This window comes from Prionailurus viverrinus, chromosome C1 (genome assembly GCF_022837055.1).
Source record: "Prionailurus viverrinus isolate Anna chromosome C1, UM_Priviv_1.0, whole genome shotgun sequence".
Lineage (NCBI taxonomy): Eukaryota > Metazoa > Chordata > Mammalia > Carnivora > Felidae > Prionailurus > Prionailurus viverrinus.
Window position 1 is genome coordinate 198,732,219 of NC_062568.1, and position 19,732 is coordinate 198,751,950.

Sequence of the window (19,732 nt, forward strand, 5' to 3'; positions counted from 1 at the left end):
CCCCCTCGGGATGGCGGGGGACAGATCCGCCGGCACAGGCCAACGCCTCTAGGGAGATGGAACAGAGTGTCGCCCCCAGAAGAGGGTCTGCGGCTCCGTGCGCCCCTGATCTGAGGGGGTGGAGGGTCCCTTCCCCACGGAAGTGCAGTCCGCCCCGCATCCCCCATCCCCCCTCCGAGGTCCCCGCTCGGAAAGTCCCGCGAAGCCCCCGCCCCCGGCCCGCGGGCGGCGCGAACAAGCGGCCCTTTCTGCGCGCGGCGGCCCCCGGCAGCTGGCCCGTAGCCCGCGGGGGCGCGGACAATCCCGGGGCTTGTGGCCGGGGCGGGGCGGCCCGAGTTGCCAAGGTGACCCGGGCGCGGGGAAGGCGGCCCCGGCGCGGCGCGGGCGGGCGGCGGAGGCACCATGAGCGGCCGGAAGCGCAGCTTCACCTTCGGGGCCTACGGAGGGTAGGTGCGCCTGGCGGGGGCGCCCGTGTGCGCGCGGTGGGAGCCCCCCCCGCGCCCGGCCTGGGGGTCGGGTGGCTCCGCACTCGCGAGTTTGGGTTTGCGTGTGAGGGGCGCGCTTTGGCGGTGTGTGTGTGTGTGTGTGTGTGTTTGCGCGTGTGCCTGTGGGTTCCAGCTGGCAGCCCATGGGCACGCGTGGGCACGGTGGGCTGCTCAGTGCGTGACAGCGCTTACGCATATGACTAGTGTGCGGACCCGCCGGCCGGGCCTGTGTGTGTGCATTCCTAGGTCAGGGGGAGGCCCTGCAGGAACCCCCACTTGACGTCTGAAGTTGCTGGAAGGAGAGAACTTGGAAGCCATTCGCAGGCCTACGCCCACCCTAGGGCACCTGGGCTGCCCCTGTCTCGTGCCACCTGGCTCACAGGAACCTTCTCCTCCGGGGGGTTCCTGGCCGTCGGGGCTTGGAGAGCTAAGGCTGGGGAGGCGGAGTGGTGGCCGGTCCATCTTGGGGGTCGCTGTCTCTCCTGACCCCAAGCGGCCACATCAGAGGAGTGTTGGGGGGATTGTTGCCTTAGGCAGGGATTTTGTAAATTGGAAGAAGGACTGGGCAGAGAGACTGGGGCTGGGGCCCCTTCCCTGTCCGGCCGAGTAGTTGCATAACCTCCCGCCAGGCCCTGCCTCCTTGTGGTCAGAGAAGCACACAGGACCCACCTCTGGGGTGCAGAGCAATTGGAGCTCACACCTATAACACCGCCAGTGCACAACAGGTGCTCCTTGGGCTGTAGGGGTTGTGTTCAAGGTGCCACCCCTTGCCGAGTGCCCAGCCTCCAAAGGGACCCTGGCAGCGAGGCTGGGTGGGGTGGGGGATGGGAGGGCTGCCCTCCTTCTCAGGGGCTCTGCTAGCCACTAAGCAAGGAGAGGAGCCTGGGCCAGCCTGAGAGTCCTGGTCAACTGACATGGAGGGGCACCCCGGTGTGTGGAGCTGGGTTCTGTCGTGGGAGCTTGGGCAAGGCCTGGCCTCTCTCACCTCACTTTCCTTGTCTGCAGATCATGAGCTGATCCCTAAGGAGACCCCAGCCCTGCCTCCCCAGCTGGCAGAGTGCGGTTTGGGGCCCCTTCCCCATTCTCCTCTGGCCTCTGGGCAAGAGGCAAGAGTTGTTTGTTGTCCCAACAGCTGCCCAGCCCCTTGGCCCTCAGCTGGGCAGGAGGGTGGAGCTCTCTCCAGACCTCCCCCGCCCCAAGGTGCCCTCAGAGGGCAATGTCCACACCTCTCTTTGAGGCTGGACTTGGAGGGATTTGGGGGAAACAAAGCCTGAGCTCCCGGGGTTTAAGGTCTTCCTCTGGCTCTGCTTTGAGGGGCAGGGTGTGTGTGTGTGTGTGTGTGTGTGTGTGTGTGTGTTGGGGGTGGGGTGGGAGAGGAAGCTCCTCGTGAGCTCCTGCTCTCAGATACCCAGGCGTTTGTCCCCTGGGTGAGTATGAGTGAGCTCCAGCTCCGGGATGGAGGCAGGCTGCCAGGAAAGGGGGGTGGTTTCTTCCTGCCCACCGTAAACCATAAACACCCGCACCCTTCAATCCTGTCTGGAAATACTCTAAGTTGGCCCGTGCTGCACCCCTACATCTCTGCTCTGACCCCAAATTGCTTTAGTCACTGTCTCACTCCACTTATTCCAAAACCTCCCACACTGACCCCCGCTTCTGCTGCTTCCGCACTCTCTGGTCCTGGGCCCCTGCTCCCCGGCCCCTGTGCCCCAACCCTGCCTTTATTCCATACTCTCTCACCCCACACCTTCCCATGTCCCTAATCTAACATTGGGGCCCCTGCAGCCTGGGGGGATGGTGATAGTGCATCAGGCACCCAAGAAGCAATATCTCCTCCAGGCCCTTCCGGGAGGGTGGGGGGTGAGTTGGGATTGGCCTGATGTGCTAGGCAAGGCTGAGTGGGAAGGGGCTGCCCCCTCACCTGCTGCCCCTCTTGCATGTATGTTTCAGGGTGGACAAGTCCTTCTCCCCTCGCCGGAGTGTGTGGTGAGTACTGGGGGCTCTCAGGAGGGGCTGGGCTGCTTGGCTGGGCCTTGGGAACATTCCCAAACCATTACCACCCCCTATAATGACAGACCAGACCCCACCAACCCTTCAGCCACCCTCTCCAGGTGACGGCGTGGAAGGACCCCCTTACCCGTTCTTCCCCCACCGATCTTCTCCTACAATTCTTTCTAGAGCTCCAACTTGGAGTCAAGGCAAATCAGGTTAAATATCAGCTCTGCCCACTGTCCGGGTGACCTTAGTGATTCACTAACCTCTCTGAACCTCAGTGTTCTCATCTGTGAAATGGGGACTAAAATGCCTACTTAACAGAGTGTAAAATTGTAAACAAACAAACAAACCTAAAAAAACAAAAAACAGGGCCTGGAGTACTGAAGCCCCTCACCAAAAGTGCTTCCTTCCTTCTCTATTCCTTCCCACCTCATGGCTCCTCGGGGGATGGGGGTGGGAGTGCCCTTAGCCTTTTCGCTGAACCCCAAGTCACACTCCATACATAGCCTTCAGAACCCCCTCCTGCAGCCCATGACCTAAGTCCAAGGCTGTCCTCGCTTTGGAGGAAGAGGGGGAGCTGTGTCTGCAGCTTCCCCAACACTGAGAGCCGCGGGTGGAGGTGCAGCCTCACCTCGGGATTCACAGCACCCCCGATGCCCAGCAGGCGGGTGCCTCCCAGCTTCCTGGCACCAACATCACATGGGCCCAGCTGGCTGCTCCTGCGGCAGCTTCAACTCCAGTGGGAAAGCTCGCATTTCCTGCCCCTGCTGGGGGCTTCCTGGGGTCCCTAGGCCTTGCAGTGCCTCCCAGGTACTAGGTGACTCCTCTCTGACACCACTGCCCCACCTGCTGCCAGAGCCCCCCTAGGAAGCCACGTCTGGGGTGGGAGGCACCCAGGTGCCCAGGCTGAGCTCCAGAGCTTGCCCTTTATTTTCCTTTGATGCTCTCTGTGCAACCTAGGTCCAGCTACTCCCCCTCTCTGGGCTTTATCTCCTGCTGCTGGACCCAGTTAATCCGAGCCTCTACGACTAGGGCAAGACCATATGCTAAGCCCAGAGCAGGGATAGGATGAGGGGAGATACAGATAAAGGTGAGGAAGATGCCATCCTTTTTTCAAGGGCTTCATTAATACTATCCTAGCAACTGGGGCACCTGCATGACTTAGTCAGTTAAGTGTTTGACTCTTGATTTTGGCTCAGGTCATGATCTCACAGTTCATGTGTTGAAGCCCTGTGTTGGTCTCTGCACTGACAGCATGGAGCCTGCCTGGGATTCTCTCTCTCTCTCTCTCTCTCTCTCTCAAAATAAATAAATATAAAAAAAAAACCCATCTTAACAACTGCCACTTGTTAAGCACCTGCTGTGTACCAGGTACTGTTAGCTGCTTGCGCTGTATCATCTCACATAATTTTTACCACCTCCCTGAATTATGGACTATAACCTCTAATTACAGAGGAGAACAGTAATGCACAGAGGAGGGAAGTGACTTGCCCAAGGTCACACAGCTATTGGGGGCAGAGCTGGGATTTGAATCTTAACCTTCCAGAATGCAGAGCCCAGAGTCTCATGCACTCTGTCCCAGGACCTCCAGGCCACAGGGTGGGTCTGAGCACTTGAGGGAAGACTTGAAGATGGAAGGGTGACCCAGAAAGCCCTCTCTAGGGAACCCTGAAGGAAGTGTCAGAGATGAGGGCCCAGAACTGAGAGTAAGTAACCAGCTGTGTGACTTTTGGCAAATCCATTCCTCTCTCTGGGCCACAGTTGACACAACTCTAAAGTAAGATTTTGGAATCACCAGGATTTGCCCATTACCCACAATGCCTTGCCCCACACCTTCCTCGCTGGAGATGCTGTCCAAGGTGCTAACCCCTGAGGCCCTCTCTCCTAAACAACTGCTTAGCTCCCAGCCTGTGCCTCGCATATAGTTACTGCTCTGTAAATGGGGGTCATATTGATTATTAATTATGATTTCCTGGCCTGTGATTCAAAGCCTTTATCCACTTACCCTTTTCAGTCTGGAACTCACGTCCCTCGTGACCTACATTTCTTAAAAAAAATTTTTTTTTATTGTTTACTCAATTTTGAGAGAGAGACAGAGAGACAGAGAGAGACAGTGTGAAAAGGGGAGGGACAGAGAGAGAGGGAGACACAGAATCCAAGGCAGGCATTAGACTCCGTGGTCAGCACAGAACGCGACGCGTGGCTCGAACTCACAAACCGCGAGATCATGACCTGAGCCCAAGTCAGACGCTTAACCAACTGAGCCACCCAAGGTGCCCCTTTTGTAACCTGCATTTCTGATCAATGGGAATATGGCCCCTGAGAATACCATCTCCATACCTTTGCTCACATTTTCCCATCCCCTTGGCATGTCCTACCCTCCCATTTCCACAAGCCCCCGCCACACCTCCGGCCTACCTTTATCACTGTCTGTTGAGGGTTTTCTTTCCTGATCCCCACTCCCCATCTTCCTATCCTTAAAATCCCTCCCTCTGCTCATTATGCCTCACATTAGTCTCATTTCTGGGATAGTGGAAAGAGCACGACCTTCAGAGCCTGACTTGAATCAGCCTCTGCTGCACGTTAGTGGTGTCACTTTAGGCAGGTCACGTCCCCTCTGAGCCACTTGATGTGCAATGCATGTTGAATTGGATCTCTCAGTCCAGTTGAATGTGTCCACATAATGCCGTGGTACCAGGCAGGCTCCAAGATCCTCGAGAACAGGGGTTCCCTGGGTTACTTTTGACTTAGGCTCATTTTCTAGCATGAGTCACCAAAAAGCTGAGCTGTATTCTTCCCATCTCTCTGTCCTCCACACAGTCTTACACAGCTGCCTGAACCCAGCAAATGCTTAATCAATGTTGGTGGAATTGAGTTAAATGTGGCCAGAGAGTGGAACAGTTGAAACTTTGTCAAGTAGGCTGTGAGAGCTTCCTGGAGGAGATGTGGTTTCCTCTGCCCCTTGTTAAAAAAGGGTTAAGAGGGGTGTCTGGCTGGCTCAGTTGGTGGAGCTGGAACACGAGACTCTTGACCTTGGGATCGTGAGTTCGAGCCCCATGTTGGGTGTAAAGAATACAAAAAAGATTTTTTTTTTAATTTTTCAATGTTTAAAAAGGATTAAGAAGTTGGGGCTTAAATTGAGGAGCAGTCAGGCCTGGTAGAGGCCAGATGTGGCCAGATCATGGCTGGATTCTCCTACACCCCGCCCCTCGTCAGCAGGTTACCTGTGGTGAAGAAGCTCAGAACAAGTGTGAAAAAAGAATGGGGCCCAGTGGGAGGATTAGGAGCCAGTGGGACAGTGGGTGACTCTGCTTCTGCAGACCTAATGGGTATTGGGCATTTAAGGTGGATTCAGATGGTGAGGGGAGGAAGGAGGTGGAGTGATGTCGGGGTGGGGGAATGGCCAGGTAGAGTTGTGCAGGGGAGGGGTTCTGGAAATGGCCTGAGAAGAGGACCTTAAAGCTGGGAGCCTGGGAGGAGGAGGCAGGACCCAGCAAGGATTAAGTGCCAGCGGGTGCTGAGCATTTTTCCCCTAGGCGTTTGTTTATGGTGGTCTCCGTTGTGATGACACTTTTTTCCAGGCATTTGTGTACGGTGGTCCATTGTGATGACACGCTTGCAGGTTGGCAAGAGCGCCCCCATTTTGGAGGCCAAAAGCAAGACTGAGAACTGGTGAGGGCTGGATTTGAATCCAGCCGTTTCTCCTGCCAAGGAAGGGACCTTGGCCAAACGAGGAAGCCACAGGAACGAGGGAAGCTCTGATTATGGGCTGAGCTGATCCTGAGCACCTCCAAAACAGAGGCCGCTGCCCAGCCCCATGTGTCCCACTGGGAGGGCCCATCTGGTCGCCCAGGTATCTCCAGGAAATGCTACCATATATGAAGCATCTCGTGGGCCTCAGGCCCTGGGCCGAGCCCTGCAAATGAATCACTTCATTCCATCCTTATACCAGCTTTACAGAGCGGAGACTGTTACCATCCATTCGCCATTTTACAGATGAGGAAACTGAGGCTCAGAGAGGAGACGTGGCTGGACCAGGGGCACACAGTGAGCGGTGAACCAAGACTGGTAGTGTGGTCAGCCTGAGCCCCTGAGCCCAGACCTTTAGCCCTCGCTTTCTCGGATGCTGTGTGTGCTGAGTGCGGGGCTGCGGTGGGTGGCCCCTGTCCTCAGGTGGCTCTCTGTAATCACTGAGCTGGAAGCCCTGGGGGCCCGTGTGCTGCTGCAGGAAGCATGAGGCTGGCCTCATTAGTGGCTCTGAAATGCCAGGCAGGCACAGCCCGCTGGGCCTCCTCATCTATTATGCATCTGGTGGGCAGGCCCCCGGCGGGCAGCTGGCAGAGCACAGGACGGGGGAGCCAGCAGCTGCTTCCTGAGCCCACACCTGCCACCACACCTCTGGGCAGGGTCTCCCCCAAGGCATGCCAAGGCAGCTCCTGCCTCATTCCCCCGGCCCAGCTAGGGTGAGGGGGTCCCACTGCAGCCAGAAGCACGGATGCTGATCCCCAGCTCATTAGCCTGCCTGTCCCCGCAGCCACTCCTGAGAGAGGCTGGGACCTTGACTGAGCTGGGCTCACTTGGGGCTAGGGTGGGCAGAGGTAGGCTGAAACAGAATCTTAGGTGCACGGGCACCTGACTGCACAGATAAAGTGTGGTCACTTATTCATCATTCATTCATTGATTTATTCAGCCACAAGTAACTACTGAGCAACACTATGTGCCAGGTACATTCTAGGGACTGCAGTTCCAGCAGAAAATGAGACAGACCCAGTCCCGATCTTCAGAGAGCTTGGTGTGGCCAGTATTTCACCTCTTTGAGCCTCAATTTCCTCGTCCATAAAATGGGGAATAGAGGAGACAGTCTGTCAATAGATAAGGACAGAACCGCAGTGGTTGTGCTCAATTTTAAAGATTTTATTTATTTATTTTTTTCAAATATGTATTTTTAATGTTTATTTATTTTTGAGACAGACAGAGACAGAATGCGAGTGGGTTGGGGCAGAGAGAGAGGGAGACACAGAATCTGAAGCAGGCTCCAGGCTCTAAGCCGTCAGCACAGAGCCCGATGCGGGGCTCGAGCTCACGAGCTGCGAGATCATGACCTGAGCCGAAGTTGGACGCTCAACCGACTGAGCCACCCAGGCACCCCTAAAGATTTTAAGTAATCTCTACACCCAACATGGAGCTCAAACTCACAACCCCAGGATCAAGACTTGCATGCCCCACCAACTGAGCCAGCCAGGTGCCTCAGTTGTGCTGAGTTTTAAAGCAAGGATTCATGCCACCTAGATCTTACTGTGCGCAGGTCTGTGTTCCAAAAGCACTTTCCATATATTGATGGATATAATCCTCATAATCACCCCATGAGGCAGCTACTGTTACTACCCCCGGTTTAGGGCCGAGGAAACTGAGACATAGAGGGGTTACAGAGCCTGTAAGTTCTCTTGGCAAGACTGAGATTTGAACCTAAGTAGCCAGGCTCCAGTTTGCATATCACCCTGTGCTGTAAGGCTGGAGGATGATGGAGGGAGTCGTGCAAGGCCTTTCTGAGGTAGCGTCTGAACCAAAACCTGAACAATGAGAGGAGCTGGATGTGGGAAGAGATAGCAGGGGGAAGGAGGCATTCTTGTCTGCAGGAACAGCAGGTGCAAAGGCCCTGAGGCAGGAACAAGCTTAGTGTGTCTTGGGAACAGAGAGGAGGCCAGTATGGCTGGAGGGATGAGGGAAAATGAGATCCGGGCGCGTGGGTAGCTCAGTTAAGCCTCCGACTCTTGATTTCAGCTCAGGTCATGATCTCACAGTTCATGAGTTCAAGCCCCATGTTGGGCTCTGCGCTGACAGTGCAGAGCCTGCTTGGGATTCTCAATCTCTCTCTCTCTCTCTGCCCCTCCCCTGCTCATGGTCTCTCACTCTCTCTCAAAATAAAATTTTAAAACATCTAACAAAATGAGATCAGGTGTGGGTTTGGAGAAAGAGGAAGAGCTAGACTGAGCAGGGGCTTATAGTCAAGGTAGGAGTTTGGATATGTCAGTAACTGACATGCAGAACAACTGAGTCTCAGACTCCTGGCTTTGTAAAATCCTAGAATCAGAGAATTTGGGCCTCCTGGAATCTTGGGAGATGGAAGAGACCTTTGAGATGCCCTCCTATGACCTCCCACCTAGCAAGGAACCCCTTTTTTGGTTCATGACCGTTTTGAGTATTGGAATGAGGCTTTGGGAGGGGTCTCCTGCGAAAAATGGGCTTTTATTTTCAAGACCTCTCAAAGCCCACCATCCCTAGTTGAGACCATCTTGACCTCCGAGCAGCTCCTTGACTAGCCCTTCCTTGCTCACTCCTAGTGATAGGAGGTTCACTACCTCAAAGTAGCCCATTCCATTGCTGGATATCAAAAGTTCTTCCATACTTACAATCAGCTGCTTGAGCCTGGATGTAGCCTCTGGGGCCTCCCATTGCCCACAGTGGCCCTTTAACAAGATACGGGCAGTGATGTTGCCTCCCCAAGTCTGTTGTTTCTACACTCAACAGCTACTTGTCCCAGCCCTTTCTCATTTTCATCTTCTATTCAGCTCAGCTCTTGGACTCCCTTATCTTTCTATGGGCCCAAGAGATGCCCCCTTCTGAGAAAGGTCATTTCCTTGTGTGTTGGGGCAGGGATGGGGGTGGGAACCCCTGGGAGAGACCTCAGACCAGAGAGACGCCCCCCTTCTTCCGAGAAAGAGCCCCTCTAGCTTAGGAGACAAGAGAAGGTCCCCCTCCAGATGGTTTTGTTCCTGGGACTGCCACTGTTACTCTGTGTGATCTTGGGCAGTGAGTCTCCATCTCTGGCTAGTTTCCACATATGCCTACATTCTGCACAACGTGGCCCTGCTTGCTTCTCCGTCACAACGATGTCAGACTCAGGTCCCTTTGTAGGTGGTACAAAAGGGAAGATTTAGGCTCTGTTTTTAGGCAGACCTGAGTTAGAACCAACTTCGGGTTTTCTTACTTGCCGTGCGGCCTTGCAGAAGGCAGTTTGGCTCTCTGAGTCTCAGATGGTCCATAACAATGAGAACTGCATTGCTTACCCCATGGGAGTCTTAGAACGAAATAAGTCCAGTGTGTGTACTCGGTGGATGTTTTCCCTTTCGCAGAGCATTTGCATTTTGAGAGAAAAGACTCATTAAACCGAAGAGAGACTCATTAAGATTCTGGTACTAGAATTTTAGGCGCTGTTGAGGTGGTTTGGTTGAGAAGCAGTGGTTAAAAAGGGGACTTTGCTAATATTCCCAAATCTCCTAAAGACTTTCCTCGGGGCAGGGTCTTCCCCAAGACAGTCGTTCATTCATTCAGCGGATTAATTCAACAAATATTTAGTGTGGGGATGCCCTCTGAGGGCCAACCAGACAGTGGGGACAGGACACTGGAGATGACAGACAAGGCCACGCCCCTTGTGGAGTTCTCAGTCCAGAGCAGGAAATGAGGAAAGAGGTGGTTCTAATGGAGGTGATAAGCATCGGTTGGGAGGCTATGGGGAGTTCTGAGTAGGACTCCTCCCCCACACCTAGGAATCGGGGGAGGCTTCCTGGAGGAGGTGACCCAGCAGCAACGTGGAAGAGAAAGGCGTGTGATGGCACGTGCTGGACACAAGACAGAACTGGACCTGGCAGCTGAAGGTGGCAGGGGTAGCCATCAGGTCACACCCTGAAAGCCCCACCGGAACTTCCTGCGGGTGCTCCAGAGGGTCTGAACCCCCAAATCACCACTGGGCAGAGGCCTCCCATGGCCCCATCACCCGCTCTCCTCCCCTCTCCTGGAACTTCTCTGCCCTGTGCTGTCAGTCTAGTGCTGTGTATAATGTAGGTTCACTTCTCTGGGTCTCGTTTTTTACACCTGTAAGTCAAAGAAAACAAAAGCACCTACTTCGAAGATTATTGTGGGGATCAAATGAGATCATGTGTTCCAAGGTGGAAAACCAGGCCTGGCCCAGAGCGATGCCGGCGATGGCGGTTAGTGCCTGTCGTCCTTATGTGCTGGGCCCTGCAGGAGGGGCAGCATTGTGCGGATTCTGTCCTCTGGAGGCTCACCAGCTGCCAGGAGGTGACTGCCTGCACATGAGCGTGTTCCCCAGCCGTGCACGCCAACTTTGACACTGTCCCTAAGAACGCTGGCTTATGCCAGCAGGACTGCACGGAGTCCTGGCTGGGTGACCTTGTGCAATGCCCCCCCCCGCCCCCCTCCGGCTGATCTGTGGTTTCTTCCTTTGTCCGGTGGGGGTATTAGCAGTCCCCACCTCAGCGACAGTGAAAGGAATGACAAGGCACTTTGAAAGGGCTGGCCAGTGCACCAGCTTCGAGCCACATGCTGGAGGAGGGATGGAACCTTCTGGGTCCCTCCCAGGTGTCCTGGAGAAACATCACTCGCTCTCTGAGGCTCATTTTCCTACCTATACCATGGGAAGATTGGCTACAAAACACTTCAGTGTGCTGGGTTTCTAGCAGAGACAGATAGTCCCTAATCTTGGCCTGGTCTGACTGCTGTGTGATCTTGGACTAGAGACTCCACCTCTCTGAGCCTCAGTTTCCTCACCTGTGAATAGGGACAGTCTTCACCTCACAGGATTCTTTCATGCTTTCCATTAGCCATTTGTCCGTTCAACAAACACTCATTGAGTGCCTACCGTGTGCCAGGCAGCGTCTAAGAATTGGGGATCCAGAGGCCAACCTGACGGACGTGGTATCTGGCCTCGTGCAGGTTACCCCACAGTCCAGGAGACTGATGCAAAATGAGCTAACAGACAAATTAGGTAATTTCAGATGGATGGTGAGTAATGAGGGGTGGGGTGGGTGGGAAGGGGTCCCCCTTCTCTAAGGGTACAATGGAGGGCCTCTCAAGGCCTCAGTGGGAAGGAGCTGGTCGTGGTAGTTCAGATAGAGGGCAGAGTGAGTATAAAGGCTTTGAGGCAGGAACAAGATTCTTTGCCCCATCCCAAATCTGGAACATTCCAGATCACCTCCTGGCAGCAGCTGAAAGGCAGCTGAGCAGGCGGGGGGTTTGGAGGCCTACCTTCTCTCCGATCAGGAACTGCTGTTCACAAGGCAGGTCCAGGGGAGGGGGTGGGCATGTGGGCAGGCATGCAGGACCAGGCTTGGGCTGGGCCCCAAGTGAGCAGAAGGTCCTCTGAGCTGGCGCCCGCCTGGCTGCCCTCCTGCCCAGAAGTATTCTGGGGTCTGTCACAGAGACCCTGAGCCTGGCTATTTTAGGAGGGGCTTGGGGCAGGGAACTCATGCTTGCTTTCTCTCTCCCCCCAAGCCATCCTGGGTGTGGACACTGGCCACAGAGTGCCTTGGCCTTTCCCACATCTGGCCCATCCACGGGGCCAGAGTTTCTTTGAGGTGACCCCCTCACACGCACATGCACGTGCACATAATTTCCATACTTATGCTCACGGACTTGACTCTCATCCAGACAGCTTTGTCATGAACACCGAGTTATTAACACACACAGTCCCTCCTGGAGCAGAGCATAATTGGACATCGACAGTGTGCCAGGCCCCCAAACAGACCCTGTCTTCACCCGAGGAAGCTCCATTTCTAGAAGGAGAGATGGATCGTGGTCTAGGTCACACCAGGACATGTGCCAACCAAACTGGTCAGTCTGCGATGGCCCAGGTCAGGCTTCTGGGGAGGCTGGTCAGGGTGGTGACAGCTTGCCCCAGTGTGAGGCTCCAGAAAGACTGGATAAGAGGGTAGTTTATGTGGTGTGACAGGGGAAGACGGGGAGAGTGTAACAGGTAGGGGGTGTGGGGCCTGCCGAGGCCTGGGGGTGGGACAGACACGCAGGGCCTCGTGGGCCACGTGCAGCCCGCATGCGGTGAGAAGCCACCAAGGGCTTTTAGGCAGGCGGGTGACGTGATAGACACAAACATGCTCATGTACAAACCCCCGCACGGCCCAGACACGAATGCTTTCTCTCCCACCCACATTTCACGTTCCTGCCAGGCCTCCATCTACAACCTCCCCCACAGAGACACTCACCCTTTCTCACCACCGGGCAGAGCTGCAGAAAACCCTGAGGGGGCTACTAGAGAAAGTGCCAGACATCTGCCCCGCCTGCTTGCTGACTGTGGGTGGCAGGGCCCTCTGGTCCAGCCAGGATCCTCTGTCCACTCCACAGGCGCACGGATGCGCACATGTGCCTTGCACACACACGTGCAGGATCATAACCCTCCCCTGCACGTGGAAGGTGGCTTCTAGCTTAAGGAGTACGTTGATATGCATTATCTCATTGAATTCTCCCAGCAGCCCTGCAGGAAAGCGTTGTCCACACCATTTTACAGCTGAGGAAACAGGTTCCAGAGAGGTGAAGTGACTGGCCTCAGGCCACACAGCTAGAGCTTGACCCAGCCAGGATTGGAACTCAGGTCCGTCTAACTTCTAGATGTGTTCACTGGCCCTTCCAAACTCGGGCACAAGTGGACGTGCTTGTCACCTTTCCAGCCTGTCACTGGAAATGTGGCAGGCGACCTTCAATGACAAATTCTTCCAGAAACAGGCTGATCAACATGGAAAGTTATTTGGAGCCCCAGTGTATGCCCACCTGCCTAGTGACCCCACAGCCTCGGGGGGCGAAGTCAGTGGAGGGGCTGGGCACTTGCCAGCCTGCCAGCCTGGGGCAGCTCAGGGCATGGAGCTGAAGCCAGGAGCAGAGCCCGCATTTGCATTTGCAAATGAGGCAGACAGCCCTGTCCCCAGTGGGCTAACCCCAGCTGGCCTGGCTCCCAGGACATGACAGCTGAGGTCCCGGGGGGCACAGCCCTGTGCCCAGCTGCCTGGGCTGCTTTTCTCCTGTTTTCTCTCTTCCCTGACCCTCAGAAAAGGTTGCCTAATGCTTAATGTAGGGGAAAGAGCGTGGGCTTTAGAATTAGCCAGAACTGGGGATACAGCCCAGCTGTCACTCCTGGCCAGGGGACTTTGGCCATGGTATTTAACCTCTCTCCATATCAGTTTCTCCTTCTTGGACTAAGGAGTAAGGATCTCCTTAAGATGATTGAGAAAGGTAAGGGTCAGGTACTCAGCTGACTTATAGTAAATGCTCAGATTTCCTTAAAAACAAAATCTCCCCCCCCCCCCTACAAAAATAGTAAGTGCTCATTGAAAAACTCCAAACGGGACACCTTGGTGGCTCAGTTGGTTAAGCGTCTGACTTTGGCTCAGGTCATGATCTCATGGTTCTTGAGTTCAAGCCTCACATCAGGCTCTGTGTTGACAGCTCAGAGCCTGGAGTCTGCTTCAGATTCTGTGTCCCCCTCTCTCTCTGCTCCTCCCCCACTCACCCTCTCTCTCTTTCTCAAAAATGAATAAACATTCAAAAAATTAAAAAAAAGAAAGAAAAACTCCAAACAGTGCAGAAAAATATATCCTATAGAAGGCAGGAGTTCCTGGTGGTCCCGCTTCCTAGAGACAAGCCATGTGAACTTTTGCATTTAATTTTTAATTTTCACAAGTGAGATTTTGGTTGTGCAACTTGCTTTTTTTTTTACTTAACAGTATGCCTCAAACCCCTTTTTCCATCAGGACAGAGGCCCCCTTTGTGATCACTGCATGGTCCCCGACTGTTTGCATGTGCCTTAATGCATTTATCCAGCCTCCTTTTAATGGACCATTGAGGTGGCTTCCAGATGTTGGCTATTGCAAACACTGGTGCAGTGAATGTCATATGTTCATATGTTTTTGTGCATTTGTGTATAAAAGGAGTGGCTGGGCCAAAGAGTATTTACATTTTTTCCATGAAAGGAGTGGCCAAAACCTCTACAGAGAGGTGGTAGCCATCCATGTGCCCCAGCAGACAATCCATGTGCCCCAGTAGAAAAGTCTACTTCCTCAAAATAATGGGGATTTACCCACTGCCTCTGTCCCTGACCACAGAGATCCCAGAGCCATCAAGAGGCAGAGATTCCAAGTGGGGGAGGTGCCTGAGAGGTCATGCTGCCCTTACTCCTGTCCCCACACCTGTCTCCCCATTACATCCCTGGAGGCTCTGCCTGCCTTTGCTCAGTACCTTACACGCTCGTTCTGCTCTTGGGCAGCTCCAGTCTACTTTCTCACAACCTCCACCTAGGAGTCCTGCCTTAGTCCTCAGCAGCCCACAGAGGAAGCGAAGAAGGAAGAAAGGAGGAGAGAAGGGAAGGCCAGGAAATGCTCATGGTTAATGTTTACATACTTTGCATGTAATAACTTATTCAGTCCTCAGGACAGCCCTTGAAGGCAGGCACTGTTGTTATCCCCATTGCACAGATAAGGGAATCGAGGCTCAGAGAGGTTAAGCAACTTGCCCAAGGTCACACAGCTGTTAAGTGGCAGAGCTAGGATACAAACTCAGGCAGTCTGGCTCCAGAACCCACACCTGTGATGTTACACTGCCTCTCCCAGCAGGAGCCAGTGATTTATTGAACACTTACTATATACTGACTAGCTCCAGGCTAGTCAGATTGTACGTATAACCTCTAATTTATTCTATACAACAACCCTGCAAAGTAGGTATTACTGTTTCATTTGGGAGATGAGGGAACTGAGGCTCAGAGAAGAGAAGGGGCTTAGAGGAGCTGAAGGGCCCCTCCACAGCCCCTGCCGGGCAGAGTAAGCCCTCCAGGGTTCTGGTTCACTCAGTCCTCAGCAGACCCAGCTCAGTGTAGTGTCTCATCTTCCTGTTCATCCTCCTGTAGGATGTCACCATCCAGTCTGAGTCCCAGTTCCCAGTGGAATCTGCTTGGAGAGGTCGTGGTGACTTAATTCTGCCCACATGGTGATTTAGAGACAGAGCTAAGGCTTCTCCTTGTCACCTTCTGTTAGGAGATGGTGACCTTGGCCCCCTCTGTCTTGGCCTGGCAGGGACTTCTGCTCACCAGCTTGGCCCGGGGCCCACAAAGTGGCAAGCCCACCAGCTGGGGAGGGAGAGGGATGGATTAAACAAGACCTCGGCACTGGAGGGTTCAGTGTCTGGGCCCAAGGAATGCGGAGAACAGCTGGAGAACAGCTAGAGAACAGTCGGGGGGGTGTCACTGAGGCTCTGCTTTGAGATGGGGGAGGCCTGGCTCACCCGCTCAGATGCCCATGCCCAGCAGCACGGTCAGGCCCAGAGCAGGCAGCAGGACGTGAATCCTGAATGAATAACTGAGTGTAGGAGTGAAGGGCAAGTGGGGGAGGGGGCAGATGACGGAGCTTGAGTGCGTGAGTGAAGGAATGCATGGAGCTCAGAAAAGGGACACCGACCCCCTGGGCTGCACAGGCAGGGAAGGACAGTAAGGTTAACGAGGGAGGTGCGGCGTAGGTGGCATGGGCCCCAGCTCATGGGTGCCGGGAAGGGCCTTGCTCACGGCCTCTGGCTCACGCTCTCCCTGGGCGCTCAGGGTGGCAGCCTGTGGCAGGCCCATCAGTGGGAGCCGTCCTGCAGCCGTGGGCCAAGGAGTGGAGCAGTGGGTTCCAGCTTCAGGTGCGGCACGTTGGGAAAGTCACCACTGCCATCTTGGTTTCAGGTCTCTTCCGTGTGGAATGGAGATGACGTTACCGCCTTAGGTTCTTTGTGAGGCTGTTGAGGGGGCCTAGTGAAAGGACACTCTGTAAAGTACCAGGCTGGGTCAGCAGGTGTTATTACCCAAGCAGGAAGAGGCTGGGTGGCTGGGTCACCTCGGTATGGCTCCTCTCCCTGCCCCGTGTGCCGGGAGGAGTCAGGTGCCGGGAGGAGTCAGTCCCGGGGAGGCGGGGAGGGTCAGGCCCAGGCCACAGCCTGGCTCTGGCACCTGGGCAGGGGAGGCCCTGGCATTCAGCAGGTGGATGGGAGGCCCGGTCCTTAGGTGCTGCGCCCCCGGGAGGGGGCCGGTCCCATGACCTCCTCTCCGGGCTGCCAACCTGTTGTTTGCTCAGGAGGCCACTACCTGGCCCGGCTCCGGCATCCGGGTGTTTTGGCGCTCAGCCAGCATGGAGTGAGGGTGGGGACTCCACGTGCTACTTCCCTGCCCACCCCCTCTGTGCAGCGTGGGGACTGAGGCCTGCTCCCCACTCCCAGGGTGACTCTGCCAGCTCTACCATTTGGTGGTTGCAGGACCCCCTGGCCCATCTTGCAACCTCGAGGAGCCTCTGCTTCCGTATTTCTGAAACCGCGATCTGGGTTGGGCCAATTACGGATTACGGGACATCACAGCGCCTGGCTCCCGCCCACCCCCACACTTCCTCTTGAATCCTGGTAGAGAGGTGGAAGGTGCCTGGGGAAAGGATAGTCAGGAGCAGCCATGCTTGTGTCCCTCCCCTCCCTGTAGGCCTTGGGTGGAGGGGGCCGGGCTCCCTGGGCCTAGCTTCAGAAACTTGCTCACCGGGCTGTCCCTGGCCACCTTCCGTGGCATCTTGGCAAGACAGAGGCAAGCGGGAGGGTGGGGGGAGGCAGTGCCGGATGTCTGAGCACTGGAGACAATGGGGCTCTGTGGCCCCCAGGGGAAGGGGCAACTCCAGTGCAGCCTCCGGTCTCTGGTTTCAGGAGATCGGAGTCCCCTCAGGCACGATACCACAGCTGGGAGACATAGGCAGCTCCCAAGCCCCATCCAGAGTGGCCTCTCTCAGGGGGGGTGAGGGCCCACAGGAGTAGCCCTCTGTACCTGCTTCTCGCCTTGAGGTCTGTACCCTCTGCCGTCCCCCACATGAGTCACCAGATTGGTAGAACCAGCTGGTTTCATGGAGACCATGGAGATTCAAGGGACCCTGTCCACTGGTGACCAGTGCTGGGCTCGTCTGGACCCCTCAGGACCCTATCCTGGGCTAGCCTCCCTCACAAGTCCTTCTTGGCCCTGTGTTCCTTGGCTAGCTGAGCACCTGCTCTGCCCCCCCACCCCCAACCACCCAAGTCTGGTTTCCCAACTTGTGTGTGTATTGTCCTGTACCTGTCTAGCTCCCCTGCTCCCCATCACAGGCTTCCTGCCTTGGTGGTCATGTGTTACCTGCTCTGGCCACCAGAGTTTCACCTGTTTAAAATGAACTTTAAAGCATGAATAGTTCACCAGGCAGCCAAGAAGGAAAAGGGAGCCCCCAGCCGAGGAAACAGCCTGTGCCAAGGCTCAGCAGTGTGAAACAGCGTGGCTTATTTGGAAAACTGCTTGCAGCCCAAACAGGCTAGGACAAGGTGCCTGGGGCAGGACAGGAAGGGGGTGTGCGTGGAGATGAGGCTAGGAGAGTCAGCAGGGGCCACACCCACCTGGGGACCTCCATCCAGGGCAACTATCTTTGGGTGGCCAAAGAACCAAGTCATACCCAAAGGACAGCCCAGCCACTGCTCTAATGCCCTGAAAGGGTGAGGTTCCCAGGAGAGTGGCTAATATTAATAATAATTAATCATAATAGCAAACACTTCTATAGTGCTTACTCTACTCTGTGTCTCACAGTAGCCTTATGAGGAGAAAGACAGGACCCTCCCATCAACTCTCCAGCTGGTTAACAGTGGGGAAACAACCCAGGAAGGCATCTGGCCAACTGTCCTCAGTCTTACCTATCTCCCCCCCACCATGCCTGTGGTTTGGCAGTGTGGGGAACCACCCGGAGATGCCCCCTACCCCAGTGTGGCATCTGGAGCCCTGGACTAATGGAAGGCCTGGGTTCTGGTCCCCAGTCTACTTCTGCCTTCCTGGGTGACCTCAAGGTGGTGGTTTAACCTCTCTGAGCCTCAGTTTATCCTTCCAGGAATTGGGGATCCTAGCGACTGCCTTATCTCCCACTCCAGTTCCGGTGAGACTCCCAGGAGTGAGCAGATAAACAGCACTTTTGCAAAATACAAAAAGCTGTACTCATGACAGTGTGATTATTATTGTTACCTCGATGTGGAGATAAGGGATGGGAGGAGGCGCAGTGACAGTTGCCAAGAAACCCAGGAGCTGTCAGCAGCAGCTTCCGGCCTGGCCCATCCCACTCGGGAGCTGGGCCACTGGGCCCCTCCCCCACCCCTTTGCTGCGCCCTTTCCCTGGGAGAGATGGGTGCGTTGAGAGGGTGGGGAGCTGGGGCCAGCTGGCCGGCAGCCACACACCTCTGGGGCCTGAAGGTGACCCTGGAATGTGCCTGGCCCGGATGCCAGGTTGGCTCAGGCTTTCTGTGTGACCTTGGGCAAGTTACCTCCTCTCTGGCTGCCACCTTTTTCTGTGTCCAGGTCTTCTGTACCTGTAGGCAAGTGTCCAGGCCAGACAGGAAAGGATTGGAGCTGGACCTGGAAGATGCTTGGCGGTAGCTGCAGGAGCTGGGGAGGGCTGCCATGGGGAGGCCACCGGGGGCCAAGGCTAGGTGACAGGGCTGAGGTCCTGGGTTGAGAGCAGCCGTGATGTATGTAGTAGAAGAACCTTGAGCTGGAGTTAAACCTCTGTTCTCCCCTTTCCCTGCTGTGACCGTGGACTTGTCACTTAACCTCTCTGAGCCTCAGTTTTCTTATCTGGAAAAAAGGTGGATAATAGCCAACCTCACAAAGCTGCTGCGGTGATCAGATGCATGGAGTGAGGGTGGGGAGAGTGAGGGGAGTCTAGCACACTAGACTGCAAGAGTGCTGTGCAGATATGACTTCGGTCATGGCAGGGGGAAAGGAAAAGGGGAGAGTTCCCTGAGTCCCAGCATGCTCCAGGCACCTTCCAGCTGCTGCATGCGCAGAGGGAATGCAAAGCATTTTTAAAATATATTTTTTTATTTTTAAGTAATCTCCACACCCAAAATGGGGCTTGAACTCACAACCTGGAGATCAAGACTCCCACGCTCCACTGACTGAGCCAGCCGGGTGCCCCAGAATGCAAAGCATTTTAAGCTGAGCCAGGCCATTGGGTCTGGAAGGTTTTCAGAGAAGCAGAGAGGGCCAGACCCCACGTGAACAGAATGGTGGAGATTAGAAGGAAGGAGGCGAGGGTGGGATAGAGAGGGGAGGAGAGACAGAGAAGTTCAAGTTCATGAGAGGGAGGAAAATGGCCAAGTTGGGGGAGGTCCACAGAGGGCAGAGGCAGAAGGGGAATGGAGGATGGCTAGAAAGGTGGGGATGAGATGGGTGTGAGAAGAGGGAGGCCGACAGGGGGAGGGGAGGCATGGGGAGGTAGGGAGGGAGGTGGCAGGTTGAGTTTATTCATCCCTTCCAGGATATTTATTGAGCAACTAGTATCTGCTCAGTCAGTATAGTATAGCATTAGGGCACAGTACCCAGACCTGGATGGTTGAGGGTTCAAATCCTCTGTCTTTCACTTACTGCCAGCATGACCTTGGACAAGTTG

At 55.1% G+C, this 19,732-nt stretch overlaps 1 protein-coding gene across 1 annotated transcript in view; it reads left to right on the top strand.

The window, feature by feature from the left end:
* Positions 1-19,732, top strand: part of RAP1GAP (RAP1 GTPase activating protein) — a 65,549-nt gene that overhangs the window by 15,094 nt on the left and 30,723 nt on the right. The window contains 1 exon segment of the mRNA XM_047869306.1: positions 2,433-2,468. The gene's annotated coding sequence lies outside the window, so the exon portion shown is untranslated.